At 41.5% G+C, this 15,196-nt stretch overlaps 1 protein-coding gene across 1 annotated transcript in view; it reads left to right on the forward strand.

The window, feature by feature from the left end:
- Positions 1 to 15,196, forward strand: part of LOC146805516 (lysozyme g-like) — a 196,545-nt gene that overhangs the window by 117,377 nt on the left and 63,972 nt on the right. The gene's annotated exons all lie outside the window — the stretch shown is intronic.

A 15,196-nucleotide genomic window follows, 5' to 3' on the forward strand; every position in this document is an offset into this window, starting at 1 on the left:
TCCGTTGAAACGAGTAAGGGGGAAAAGGGCAAAAAGAGTAAGGAAACAGAAGGATAGGAGCACTATAACCTCTGTGGCGGAGTGCGAAGCAAAGTAGTCACTCCTACCGGACTGAAAGTGCGGTGTTGCTCAGAGTGACATGGTACTGAGATGAGATGCTGCTACACTCGGGTATGAAACCAAGAGCCTAAACCGTGAGGTTATTGCTGTAAAGTGATGTGCTGTGGTCTTTTTAGCATACCTGTGGAAGTAGTGTTAGTAGGCGTTTATACCATACAGGGAGTGGGAAGCGAACTACTGACCTCGGATCCACCCCCTTGGGCTGGGATGACTCCTGGTGGCCGACTGCACTAGCAGCACCCCCTACACCCACTGACCACACACACAACCTAGGGTCATCATCAACTCTCCACTTTCCATGACAAAGCAGGTCAACGCCATCTCCTCCTCCTTCTTCAACACCCTCCGCATGCTTCGCAGGATCTTCAAGTGGATCCCCACCAAAACAAGACGGACGGTCACCCAGGCCCTCGTCAGCAGGAGACTGGACTACGGAAAGCAGTCTACACAGGAGCCCCGGCCAAACTCCTGAAATGGCTCCAACGCATCCAGAACACCTCCACATGCCTGATCTTCAACATCCCTTCCCGCAGCCACATCACACCTCACCTGACAGACCTGCACTGGCTCCCTGTCAACAAGAGGATAACCTTCAAACTCCTCACCCAAGCACACAAGGCACTCCACAACACCGGACCAGTGTACCTCAACAGCCGACTCAGCCTCTACACCCCCACCCGCCAGCTCTGCTCCACAGACCGCGTCCTCGCCACAGTCCCCTGCATCCGAAGGGTGACCGGCGGCGGCAGATCATTCTCCCACCTCGCCACCAAGACATGGAACACCCTCCCCATCCGCCTGCGGCAGACCGAAGACCTTCTAACCTTCAGGAGACTTCTCAAGACCTGGCTCTTCGAACAGTAGCAGCATCCCCCCCAGCACCTTAAGACCGTCACGGGTGTGTAATGCGCTTTACAAATGTTATGATTGATTGATTGATTGATTGATTGACCTCCACCATGTGTTGGGCTCTGGGCGCTGTAGCATACTGGCCACTGTAGTATAACTGTGCAAGTAGTGTTAGTATGCGTTTATACTATACAGGGAGTGGCAAGCGAACTACTCACCCCTACCAGTCTCAAGACTCGTGGATGAAACCATGAGCTCATTGCTGTAAAGTCATGTGCTCTGTGTTGTATTCCAATGTAAGTCATGGCAGAATGTTAGTATATAATGCTACTATAATGTAAGTATGTAATGTTAGAGTGTAGGGCTGTCATGAGGGGAATCTTGGGGAGTTTGTACACGGTGCTGGAGATAACGGTTGCCTTGCTATCTGGTCCTGTTGGTGGCTGTTTAAGCTGTCTTCTTTTCCTGCAATAAATCTACTTATCAGATCCACTACTGTCTTCCTCTTCACTACATAAATTTGGCGACGAGTGGGAGAAGGTAAAAAGAAGGCAGCACTCACCAAGATTTTGAGCTTGCTTGCGTTCTGCTGAAGACCCGTTTTCTTGGTGAAGCTGTTTCTACTCATCCCAAGGTCATCGGCTCATCAAACTATGTGATCCTACCTATGGTAAGATTTATATTTTTTGATTTTGGGCTTCCTCTGTCTCTTCACTACACTCTGGTTTCTGTACTACACGTGTGCAAGTAGTGTTAGTATGCGTTTATACTAATTCTGTAGTTATGCATTAACCAATGCATTATGGCCCTATGGAGCACCACCTCCCAGGCGCAGGTCATACAATGTGTGCATTGTGTGCATCCGCGGGACATTTATGTTTGCTATTACAGGGCGGGAGCATTGCTTGCACCCTGTGATAGTAAATTCTTGTTTGCCTCGTTGAAGCGAGAGGAGGAAAACCTTGTATCGTTTCAACAAAGCAGAACCGGATGGAAAAAATTGTAAAAAAAAAAATGAAGTGGGGTCTCACCCTTTCATTTAAATGATCCCACTGGTGGGTAATGTTCTGGGGCCAATCCTAATATTATATTGCGGGGTCTCTGCAGCACTGGGGACCTTAATCTCACATGTAAATTAGGCGCGGGAGGGCACAGAGATGTTTCGCAGACTAGGGGATCGACACCTCCCGGGTATTGTTTACGAATTGTTTGGGGGGCTTTGAGGCCAACTCAAGACCGGGGATCGGCAACCTCTGGGGCTTTACTTAAATATGCAGGGTGGGCCCCGCCAGTCCTTAAATCCTCGGTGGCCCTAGGCAGTGCCTTATTGGTTCTGTACTCACACGGGCAGTACTCATGGTGTTATAAAGTGATACACTCATAGAACCCTTGCCGTTGTAGAATTACCCAGGCTTCATTTATGTAATAGTCTGTTGGTTTATATTTGGTAGGTGCACCAAAAAATCACAAATGTTTTCCCTCATAACCTCCTATCAACTGTCTATTTTCACAATAAACTACACACAAGTGTTGTCAGAAAAAGAAGACCCATGCACTCACTTATTTATTGGTAAAAAAATAACTTTTTTTAAAACAACACAAATAAATGGAAACGTAACTTTATTCAAACAAACAGTAAAATATGAAAGAAGTGGGTGGGACTCCCCCGGAAGCAGCGTACAAAACCTGCAAGAGAAAAAAGAAACATAAGTATGTGTGCTATGTCCAAGAGAAAAAGAAAGGTAGTCAGAATGAAAGGAAGAAAGTGAGAATTGGGCAGAGAGCAAGCGTGTGGGTGGAAGGGAGAAGGGGAGGGAGAGTCAAAAGAACAGAGGGAGGAGGAGACAGAGCATTGGCCTACTGCACCCAGCCCTCAATGTTCACCTCCCGTCACCCGTGTGTCTCGAATGCTGGGGTCAACGAGAAACAGTGCGGTCCAACAAGTCTTTAAAATGAAACTGAGATATGAATGAGGCCAGATATTATATTATTATCTACGGCAACATCGCTTGCCTGCACCTGTGCACTCAGGCTGCTGGACCCCATGCCCTTCCCCCGCACTGTGCTCAAATGCAGCTGCTGCGAACCGAGGCTTCACTGCTCACCTGCCACAACCGGTGTGTCCAATGACGTGCCGGTGCGAGCTCCGACTCCGGGGTGCCTCTAAGGGTGGCACAGCAGGTCTCGTTTCTGGAACGGTGTCTTGATACCACGATGGAAGGCGTCAGAAAGGCCAGAGCATCAGCACCGGATGAGTACCTGCTGTGTGCTTTTTCGTGCAACTAACTCAGTGTCTCAAAAGGGAGAGATAATCTAATGGTGGAAACGTTTTAAGGTAAATAAAGGTTTATTTCAAGTTTAAGAGAGAACACCAGTTGAGTGCATCCTTCCTTCTTGAAGTACGATCTACCAACTGTTAGTGGTAATCGTGGTTCAAAGAGGAGTTGGAGTGCACGAGAATAGACCAGGGTAAATAATAATATGTTATGCCAACGTTCACATACAAAGGAACAGAGCGCATGCTAGGAGCATAATGTGCGTGTACAATGCAGTGGCGCAAGCCTGTGTGCATGTACAGTTAGTAGTCAGCTCACTACAGTGCCCCAAAAGCCAACGCCACATGTCTGTAGGGAAGCGCTGCCTGCTGGCATAGGCCTACAGTACAGTCCAGCAGGTCCTTAAAATGAGACAGAGATGTGACTGAATGAGGTCAGAGATCACATCATTACGCACAGCAACATCGCTTGTTTGCACCTGCGCACCCAGGGTGATGCACCCTACCCCTCCTGCCGCACCACGCTCAATTGCAGCCCCTGTGCACCCAGGCCCCACTGCTCACCTGCTGTCATTGGTGTGTGTCCAAATACGACAGCCAGCAGGGTTCACAATTCAGATGTAGTTTTGATTGCCAGGATGATGTACACCTCATGGATCCCTTTTTTTTATTGCACATTGTGATATGCGAGGTGTATGCGGCCATATCCCCTGAAGCAGTGTGGAAGAACTGGGACATGTGGCGTTGTCATTATCCTATTTATACGTACGCAAAGTGGGCTGGGCTTGCGTACGGCAGGCCAGCTTAGGGGTGTGAATAATTATTCCAGGGACCTGGGCATTGTTCAGTTCCTGCCTGCCAGGAAGTGTACTTATGTATGTGTCCCTGTTGCAGTTTTGATGTCGCACAATCCGCAATTTACATTAATGTAGCATGTACCGGGAGGGTGGCAACTATCGCTAATGAGATGCTGTCCGAAAACATTGAATGGACAACATCACATGTCGTTGTCAAGCTTGTGGATATACACAGACACGCATGTCAATGGTGTGCGGTATTATTGAAAGTTTTGCTATCGCGAAGCGCACACATGTGAATGTGCTCGGATGGAGGGAGGATCAGCAGTGAGGCTACATCATACACAGTGACAACGCTCATTACAGTCAAGCAATGCATGTCAAATGTGAATCTGAAAGTCTCACATATGACACACTACTACACTGGTAAAGCCTGACAACAGAGCATACTGTAACACAAATCTACACATTACTCTTTACTGTTTGTCACATGTGATCTAGGATGTGCACCCTGCCCGTGGCTGATGATACCCCTTTGAGCCACCAATACCCAGGCCGAAAGGAAGCACAATAATGCGCACACACACACACACACCAGGGGCATCGTGTAACACACATTTGTTTTTTGATGTAACGTTTCAGATGCATGGCTATCACACATAGAAGGCTACTGTACAGAGCATTATTATTGATCAAGATTATCGTTGCATGTTGTGTGTACTATAAGATATGTGTACACAGCAAAAAACTTTTCAAAAAAGCTCTGTAAGCAGAAGAGGTGTCTCTCATCATACGGTGTAGAGAGACTGACTATAATGGGTGGGGTCCTCCAACTGTTACAATGGGAAATATTATGAACCAATCAAAAGCCTTTTTTTAAGGACCATGGCAATCGTGCACCGAGCGGGCAAGGACGCGGCACCCAACATGATTTTGAGCAAATATATTTACCATTACAGTTAGAAATATATAAATGTGGAAAATATTTTAGATTATCGCTTGCTCTCATATACACTTTAAACTTATTTAGATATAGTTTTGAGACATAAAAACAAAATGAGAGAATGGCGGACCCGGCGCGATACCATACGTCTATGATGTAACACAGGGTCTGGCAGCGTGCACTCGTCGCATACGGAATGCGCAGCCAGTGCGACCCTATACATAGATGACGTAACGCATGTATTGGTACCGCTCACCAGTCGCATACCAAACTAGGAGCTGGCGTGACCTTATACGTATATGATGTTAGGCGGGACATGGTGCTACAAAGCCGTTGAATAAGAAATGCGCATCTTTAATGAGTTTCGCAATATGGTGGCTAGGATTCACGTGGTGATTGAGCTTGGTACACTTCCGGTACGGGAGACTAGTTTTCTAATAATATATATATATATATATATATATATACTTTTTTTTTAAGATATAAAAAATTACATAATTTTTCAAATTAAAAAAATGGATAATAGAGTTCCAAAATATAAAAAAAATAGAAAAAATATAAATTGTATAAATATTAAAATATGAAATTAACATTTAAAAAACCTTTGAAATTCACTGAAAAAACCATAGATTTTGCAGACGTTATAGTTAGGAATTAGCATTTAAAAAACCTTAGAAATTCACTGAAAAAACCATAGGTTTCAGGGACGTTATAGTTAGTTGGACATTTGACTCATATGAAACCAGAGAAATTTGCCTATTATAGTTAGTTGAGCTAACTATAACTCGCGCGCCCGTAATGCACTGGTGATGATGTCACATATTACATAACTCATGACATGGTCAGTGACATCAGTGAAACAAATATATATATATATATATATATATATATATATATATATATATATACACTACTTACTGTCGGTCGCCAGTAGGTAGTTATAGTTACAACCTCGTTTCCATAGGAAAAGCATTTTTTGATTTGCTAATAACTTTGGCGTCATTTGACGAATCTTTGCAAAGTTCTCCCCCAAAAAAGTCTATCCAGGTCAGCTTCTATCCTTAAAGTTTGGGGGTGATTCATGAAGCGGGGGTTGAGAAAAAAGGGGGTCCCAAAACGCATTTCCCCCATGTTCATTTCCATAGGACATTTTGCGACGAGCTAGAGCCCGAACTGCGTAATGGAATTACCCCAAATTTGGCAGAAAGGTAGAGCTTGGTTCAGAAAGCAACCTTTTTTTTTTAAATGGTGTAAATCCGTTCTGTAGATTTTGAGAAATTGAAAAAATAAGAGTGAAAAAATCAATTTCCCATAGGAAACTTTGTGCAAGGCTACAGCCGAAACTACTGAACGGAATTGCCCCAAATTTGGCAGAAAGGTAGTGCTTGGATCAGAAAGCAATTTTTTTTAAATGGTGTAAATCCGTTCAGTATTTGCTGAAAAAATTGAAAAATAAAAGTTTCGATATCTGGGTGGAGCCTAAGTCCCGAGCACAAGCTTCACTGTGATTGGCTGCCAACACTCCAAACCAGGAAGTGTTGGCAGCCATCTTGTGACTCGGTAGAAGCGAGTCACAAGAAAACTGAAAAACTAGAGAAGGGAGCAGGGTAGAAACACCCTGACCCCCTAGGCCTGATTAGGGGGTCCCAGAAGGACCACCAGGGCCCCAAAAAGTATTTAAAAAAAAAAAAATCGGCACAATTTGAATTGGGGTCACGGGTTCTCACGTTTTATTTTAATGAGGCCCCTGGGTGGGCTAGGTCCCGTGGATATTTCTTAAAAAGATTCAAAGTGGGGGATCGCTGGGGCTTCACTTATGTTGGGAGGGGTGTTCAGTAGGCTGTGGAAATTATATCGGGAAAAAACTATGCGCAGCATTGCGGCCTTCCTTTAATATAATGCGGAATAATGTCTACTTATTATGCAATGTTCACTTTTATCACGGATAGAGTCACTTTGTTACAGGAAATGTATTAATATGTGGGAGGGCGTGTTCTGTATCTGTGCATTGAACAAAATTAACATTTAATTGGCTGTGGTGTTCGAACAACAAGCTTAATGTTCTTTGGCTGCGAACCATCGAAAGTAGAAGTGTATCCTGCCATTCACTTCCCCTCCGCAGAGTAGCAAGGACATTTAATTGCCTCACATGTTGTAAGGAGGACCTTCCAGAGCTTAATGTTGATTGGTTGTGAACTATTGAAAGTAGAAGTGTTGCTAGGTATTCCCTTCTCCTCCACGGAGTAGGAGGAACATCTGATTGACTGACATGTTCTAAACAGGAGCTTCCAGAGCTTCATGTTGATTGGTTGTGAACTATTGAAAGTAGAAGTGTTGGCAGCCATTCACTTCCCCTCTGCAGAGTAGGAGGGACATCTGATTGGCTGACGTGTTCCAAGGAGGACTTTCCCAAGCTTAATGTTGATTGGCTATAAACCATTGAAAGTAGAAGTGTTGTCAGCGATTCCTTCCCCCTCCCCGGAGTATTATGGACATCTCATTGGGTAACGTGTTTCAAGCGGGACCTTCCCAAGCTTAATGTTCATTGGCTGTGAAGCATTAAAAGTAGAAGTGTTGACAGCCATTCCCTCCTCCTCTGCGAACAACATGGACATTTTATTGGCTAAAGTGTTCCGTGTACAAGTTTGCTCCTTATTGGGTGGGAACGGTTCACTGTTGTCAGCCATTTTGTGATGCACTTCCAATGGAGTACGGGAAAACAAAGTAGTAGAGGGGAGGGTAGGAACACTATTAACTCTGTACAGTGGTCACAAGGTGGTAGAGAGGGATTGTGAAGGTAAAAATTGTTTTTTATATATTTTAAGGACCATTTATATAATTGCCGTGGGGTGTGCAAATCATGGTGGCAAGTGTGTTGCGGTCTTCTTTTTATTAAGTTTGCGGGTGGGATACTTCCCAGGAGCACTATTTACTTATAATGAGGTGTTTACTTTTCTGACGGGGAGGTGTGGTTGTGCAGCAAAACTTTCAGCTTAGGAATCAAACAGTTTTTATTTAGCAATTACAAATGAACTTTCTTCGGATACTGACGCTGTATATATTAAAGGGGTGGCAAATAAAAAAATGGAATATCATAAAATATCACTTAAGCGTGGCCACACCCTCCTTTTTTCTGCTATATCTTGTAAAAGTGTTGCCCCATATTCTTTATAAGAGGGCATCAGTTACTTTTAGATAAAGTAGAAAATAAGTGCTACAACAAACACTCCCGCACTACATCATCTGAGGTCAGAAGAACAAGTAAAAAACAGTTTATCACAAATCACTTCATATTACATTGAAATGTATGCATTATCATTTTTCAAGTTTGTATTTTGTAGAGTTCGGGAACGTTCTGTCATAGTGCTTAGAGGTCGCACACTGTTCCGCCTACAAATCACGTACTCATTTAAGAATATATAGGATAGTACTATTATAATATACAGTACTGGTCTTATATATTCTATAGGGAGAAGGTGAATAGGAACCGCAACTGAGAAAAATAGAAATTCGAAAATAACATTCAGAAATGTAGGGTTTATCAAATGTTTAAAGTAAGAAAGTACGTATGAAAGCTTTAATATTTTAGACTGCAATTACGTAAAATATGCTCACTGAAAAAATATCTGATCAAGTATGTAATGAAGCTTAGTAAGCTGTATTTCAGATGGCGCAGATAAATCGCAAATTCCTCTTCTGTAACAATAGGACAGTCTATTACAATATAATGAGTGACACCATTGTTACCGTAAAAAGAAAAGGAAAATAAAGTTATGAATACAACAGAAGATCAATGACAAAATACTTTTGAGTGGTGAATATTTTCAGAGCTTCTTTTCTCTGGGACTTCGAAATGTTTGATCTTCGTGACGACGGGTCATAAACTCCTCTGAGATCATTATGACTGTGAAAATTATAATATACATATTCACAGTATATGATCAAAAGGGGGGAACAGACTAAAAACCGGAAGCTAGTGACGTTGCTTATATATCTGTATTCTTTGCTCCGATGGGTCATGAACTCCTCTGAGATCACCAGGACTGTTCATATTATAATATACATATTGACAGTCTATGATCCCCAGGGGAAAACAGACTAACAACTGGAAGCTGGTGACGTTAATTAGACATCTTTAGGGTTTGCGCCGACGGATCACCAATACATCTGAAGTGAAGTACAGTATCAATATTATGATATAGAAAGTCACAATATATAAGCTGAAAGGAGCCAGAAAAGGAGCAATGTTTGCTGTAATCTGTCTGTTTCTGAAAACAAGCTGCTGATGTTACAGAAAAAAATGGCAAAAACATGCAATAACACTTTTTTCTAGATATAAATGTTTAAATATTGACAAATAGCTACGTATTATAAATATCAACTATGCCATAATAAAACAACTTACAACTTCGAAATATGATTTGTTGCCGCAAAACAAGAATCCGACGCTAGAAAAGGGAACCTGCATCAATGAGTGGACACAGATAAATAACTCACGAAAACAAAACTAATCGAACAACGGGTGTGGTTCATATACGTTTTGGTTATTGAGTAGCCTATGGAAGGAAGATGCGGCTCCGCCTATTTAGATGTCACATTTTATAGTTTACACGTGCTCACATTTTAACTGTTTAACTTGTGCACGTGTTGGGAAAAGTTACAAAATGTGAAACTGTAAAGGTTTTGATTTCCATCGTAACACGTGTAAGGTCCTTAATATGTACATACATTGGAGAGTTTAAAAACTGTTACCCGGCAAACTGTGTCATTTGCATTCTCATGATTAAAAATATCTAAATAGAAGACATAAAAAAAAATATCGTTCACAATAGAAGAAAAAAAAATATGTGCTAATATTTGTCATCACTATGCTGTTAGATTAAAAAAATGCCAGCATTTGTAAAACGTACACTTACCCCCGGAAAGGAGTGCCGGCGATCGGGGGCATTGGGAAGATTAAGCAAGGTGTTGCCCACAGTGAGATAGTGGTGAGCTAACATGCTGCTCGAGCCGGGAATCAAACTGTGAACACTGTTATTCGAAGTCAGGTATTATAGGTGCTACGTCACACTTTTACTATACGTATATGCTAATTACTGCCAATTAAGTTGTAAATATTGTTAAATTATAAGTAGGGCTTCCTGTTTTCCATTTTTACTGATTTTTACAGATAAATGCAGACACAAAACTATTTATTTTCCCCTCTGTATTTATTTTTAAATGTGGATAAAAACGGAAATTGGGTTATTTTTTGAGCGCATCTAAATGCTGTCAATCATGACTACCAGGCGAATAGGTCTGTTGTTCTAAAAGTAAAAGGGTTGATACAATAAAAGAAGTTTAGTAAAGAGCCTTAAACAGCAATATATATGATCGTATAAGAAAACATGCACATTTTAATATCAAGGTTGTGCATATTTTATCATCTGAGAGTGTTTATATGACTGAAAACGGTCAGTCCTTCAGGCATGAGTTCATATTTATCAGACAAATAAATGTAGAAACATACTCATTTCAGATTCATTTTTACACAAAACCCAAAATATATATGGGTAAATCTAGATACAATTATTTAAAACAAATATGGATAAATACAGACAGAATAGCCCAAAAAATAAATAGCATAAAACCAGGAACCATAATTATAAGTTATTTTTACTATAAAAAGTAAACTGCCTTTTTAAAATTTACTTAAAAAACATTATAGGTTATAGGGACATTGTAGTTAGAAATTTGCTTTTAAATAACCTTTGAAATTCACTGAAAAAAACATAGGTTTTACAGAAGTTATAGTTACAAATTAGCATTTAAAAAACCTTTGAAATTCTCTTGAAAAAAACATAGGTTTCAGAGACGTTATAGTTAGCTGGACATTTCGCTCGTACAAAACCATAGAAATTCCACCGTTATAGTTAGTTCAGCTAACTATAACCACGCCCCCGCAATGCACTGCTCATGACGTCACATATTACATCATTCATGGCATGGTCAGTGACATCACTGATGACATCACTGATGACATCTGAAATGACATCACTGATGACATCATCCATGTGATAATCTGATGCACCTCCTCACACTCTAATATAACCTTTGATACACCCATTCTAAAATACAGACTACCATTTTTGAAACCATAGAGACACCAATACCAGTTACTGCATTTCCACTCACTGATTCTTAGGTTTACACACACAGCCACTCATTCACCCATACAATCACGTATACATGCAGTCACTCCTCAATACAACACTAATATATGCAGTCATAATCCTATTCAAATGGACACATAGCACCACTCATCCATGAAGTTACTCACAGACCTATATAGTCATGTAAAGAATTAATCACACTCCCATTTACTCAGCTATACAGTTATACACACACCACCTCACTAATTCATACGGATAGTAGTGCATACTTACTCTCGTATATAATCAGTGATACAAGTACACAGTCATCCATACAGCCACGTTCGTAATTACTCACTGTCACATATAGTTATGTATATACACCATCACTCACATAAACTGCCTTTTACATATGTAGCTACTTACATGTACCACTGAGATCTCCATTCACTCACGAACACACCAATATACACACTCACCCAGTCATAGAGCTGTTCCCACATGCAATCTTGAGCCCATACACCTAGTGAATCAACTAGTCACACATCTATGCACAGAGTCACACACCTCCAACCCACCCACACGCCCAGTCAGGCACCGCTACAAATACTCAGGCAAACAGTCAATAACCCATATAAACTGTCATGTAGCTACTGACTAACCCATGTACTAGCGCACACAACAACAGACACACTGCTACAGACATAGACACAGTTTAGTCACTAATGCATGCACTCAGTAAGACACGTTTAATCAGGCACTTATACAATCAGTGACACACCTCGTAAATCCTTCATCCAGACACTTATACACCCACTGATTCTTCAATACAGCTTGGCATATATATTAAACATATTTAAACTATACAGAAACACACAGTCACTGGATGATGTCATCAGTGATGTCATTTGAGATGTCATCAGTGATGTCATCAGTGATGTCACTGACCATGCCATGAATGATGTAATATGTGACGTCATGAGCAGTGCATTGCGGGGTGCGAGTTATAGTTAGCTGAACTAACTATAACGGTGGAATTTCCATGGTTTTGTACGAGTGAATGGATTTTTCAGTGAATTTCAAAGGTTTTCTAAATGCTAATTTGTAACTATAACTTCTGTAAAACCTATGTTTTTTTCTGTGAATATATGTACATATAAATATATTTTATTTCTAATAACAAGCAAAAGTTAAAGATACAATTATTGTCAGGTGAAAATTTCTGTGACAATCTAATCTTTTGAACTACAAAAACCACAGAAAATTACCAGTTATAACTAACAGAGACTTTACCCTGTACCACACTGTTGGAAGACAGATAAACTCTTATACGAAATACATCACAGTTTATCAAAAAGTATCCTCTAAGAACAGTGTTCACTGTATGCAAACCTCTCCAAAGAGAGACTACTCATTGTAAAAACCAAAAGCTTAAAAGATGCTAAAGGTCATACTAGCAACAGCCTCCATACTCTGCTAAAATTATTCTTCATAGCTACATCACCTTCAGTGCTTAATCAAACAAATGTATAAATAGGTAAGTACCTGGTACACACAGTTGTCTATCCTGTGTAAACATTGCTGTGCTGAGACTAATCCCTCAAAATACTCAAGGCGGCTTACAATATGTAGTATCTACTACACACGATCTTTGCCCTGTTGGAAACTTTTTTAGCAAAACCAAAAAACATGTGTCAAGCATGCTAGACACAAGTAATCAACTGTCACCTTAACAACAATAGTTCTGTACACTGACATTCATAATATGATCCATACCTCTACACACTTATGACCCATCAGGAGCACAAATATACTTTAAACACTCACACTTATTATCAGGAAAGAGGCTGTACGAAAATAGGTAGAAAAGTAGGATAATATTTACCTGCCATGTAAGTGCAAAACAGATTGACACACTCATTGGTTGATGTCCTCAGTGCTGTCATAGAACATGTCATGAGCGACATAATATGTGGGGTCATAAGCAGTGCATGGCAGGTGTGCACTGGTAAATTATAAACAAAACATATTTAAACGTATTTAACATTTTATGTTGCATATTTCCCGCTTGCCAACCTCAAAATTATTTTTACTGTGGGAGAGAGGGGGGTTCTAAAAGTGGACAAGGTTTTGAGATGATCTCTTTCAATGGGTCAAATATGGAATAGGAGCAATGTTGAGTGGTCAGGGCTTGGTCCAGTCTCTGGCTGAAAAGCCACAGAGAGTCAATTGAGTGGCTTTGGGGCCCATTGTGGCTTAGACATCCCCTACTCCCTCCTCCCTCCCCAAAATACAAAACAAAAGGGGTATGAAGAGAGATCCTGTGGCCTAGTGAAGATGCAAAACAGGGGCTTTTAAAAAAGGTGCTGAGCCTCTGTTAATGAGCAGGAACCTACTCTATTTTGAGTTTTAGGCTTGTTTTATTTTCACCATATGATATTGGGCTTTAACCAGGTGAGCAGGTCAGAAAATTTGAAGTGAGAGCAGCTAAGTGTAACTATCTGTATCTGAATGCATAATATTTTTGTAAGAGTGGACTAATAATTGGGGGTGGATGGTTGCCCAGCTCAAGAAATTATAACACTAACTTGTCAGGCTAAACCTAAGCTTAATCACTTGGTTGCTGTGACACAGAGCAGACAAGTGAGCCTGAAACTACAAGTGAGGAAGTTGCACTGAAATTGGAAACATTTGCTGTGAGGTCCCGCTGACTTACTGGAGGTCATGTAAGTTTTTAAGAGTCCCAACTTTTCAGCTTATCTGGAGCAGCTCCTTTGGTTCACTTCCAAGGTCCTCAAGACCTCAGTAACGGCAGCTAGGGACCAGAACATGTTCCAGCAGAGGCCACCAACAGGGTCTAAGCCAGGGCCAGTCATTACTGGTCAACTGGCAGCTTATTGTTTCCCTTTAACCACACAGGAGGACAGCTAACTGACCCTTAGAGTCCACTTCTTTGTCTGGGTACAAGAGGGAGCAGTTCCATGTTCTTCAGGGCTCCTCTCAGTTTAAAGCAAGCAGGATACAGTCCTTTTCTGATCATGTACAGGTCCAGTAAGTGTTCGGGAAAGGGCTCTTTGAGTTGTGACATTCATGGTTTGCACTAGTGAGTGGGTGGGGGTGATTCTTGACCCCTCCATAACCAATGGGGTAAATGTTCCCCGGGGTAACCCTACCCACTTTTCATCAGTTACTGTTTGCCCGACCACAAGCAACCCCATAGTGCACCTTACATCTAAAATTAAAAATGGTGGAACCCTTGTGCATGAGTGTGAGAGATTATGAATGGGACAATCCAATTGAAAGTAGGTATATCAGTGTCTGAGTGGGCGTGTGAATGTCTGATAGGGATGGGCGGTAAACTCCACCAGTTGGAACACAAAGTTCAGCAAAAGCTCTGCCAACCACCAGCAGAGTGGAGTTGATCTGCACTCTCACCCCTAGACTTCATCCCCCAAGAGTAGTATGCCAGGAGGCACATTTGCAGAGTAGTTGAGAAAGGGGGCAGGGCCTTCGATCAGGTCTGAGCAATGCCGCTGTGTGAGACTAACTGCTGCCAAATATAAGGGTTCCTGGCCTACAACAACCTTCAGTAGCCAAGGGGACTTCATCCCCCAACCAGTAGTGCGCTAGGAAGCGCATTGCAAAGTAGTTGAGAAAGGGGGCATGGCCTTGGATGAGGTCTGAGTAATCTAGCTTTTGGGGACTTACTTGTGGCAACAATAGGGTTTCTTGGCCGCATCGACCCTCAGCAACCTAGGGGACTTCCTGAATATCATAGCTGTTTCATGTTAAAAGTTATAGATTAGAGTTTATAATCATACTTTCATATTTTCTAGGACACAGCTAGAGCTCAGTTAATGAAAATAACTTTTTGGGGTTAGTGCCTGGAGAAACATGCCAACTTTAATTCTGTACATGTTCCATTTTCAAACATCAGGGACACTACTGTGTGGGTAACAGTGTGCCCTTAGGGGTCTATTATTATTTTTTAAAAGCAAGGAATTTTCACAAGCCAAAAAGGGTTATTTTGACAGCTTTGACTGCAGGTTTTAGGCTGCTGTAGTCAGCCTACACATGGTAG

This window comes from Triturus cristatus, chromosome 8, assembly GCF_964204655.1.
Source record: "Triturus cristatus chromosome 8, aTriCri1.1, whole genome shotgun sequence".
NCBI classification, from domain to species: Eukaryota; Metazoa; Chordata; class Amphibia; order Caudata; family Salamandridae; genus Triturus; species Triturus cristatus.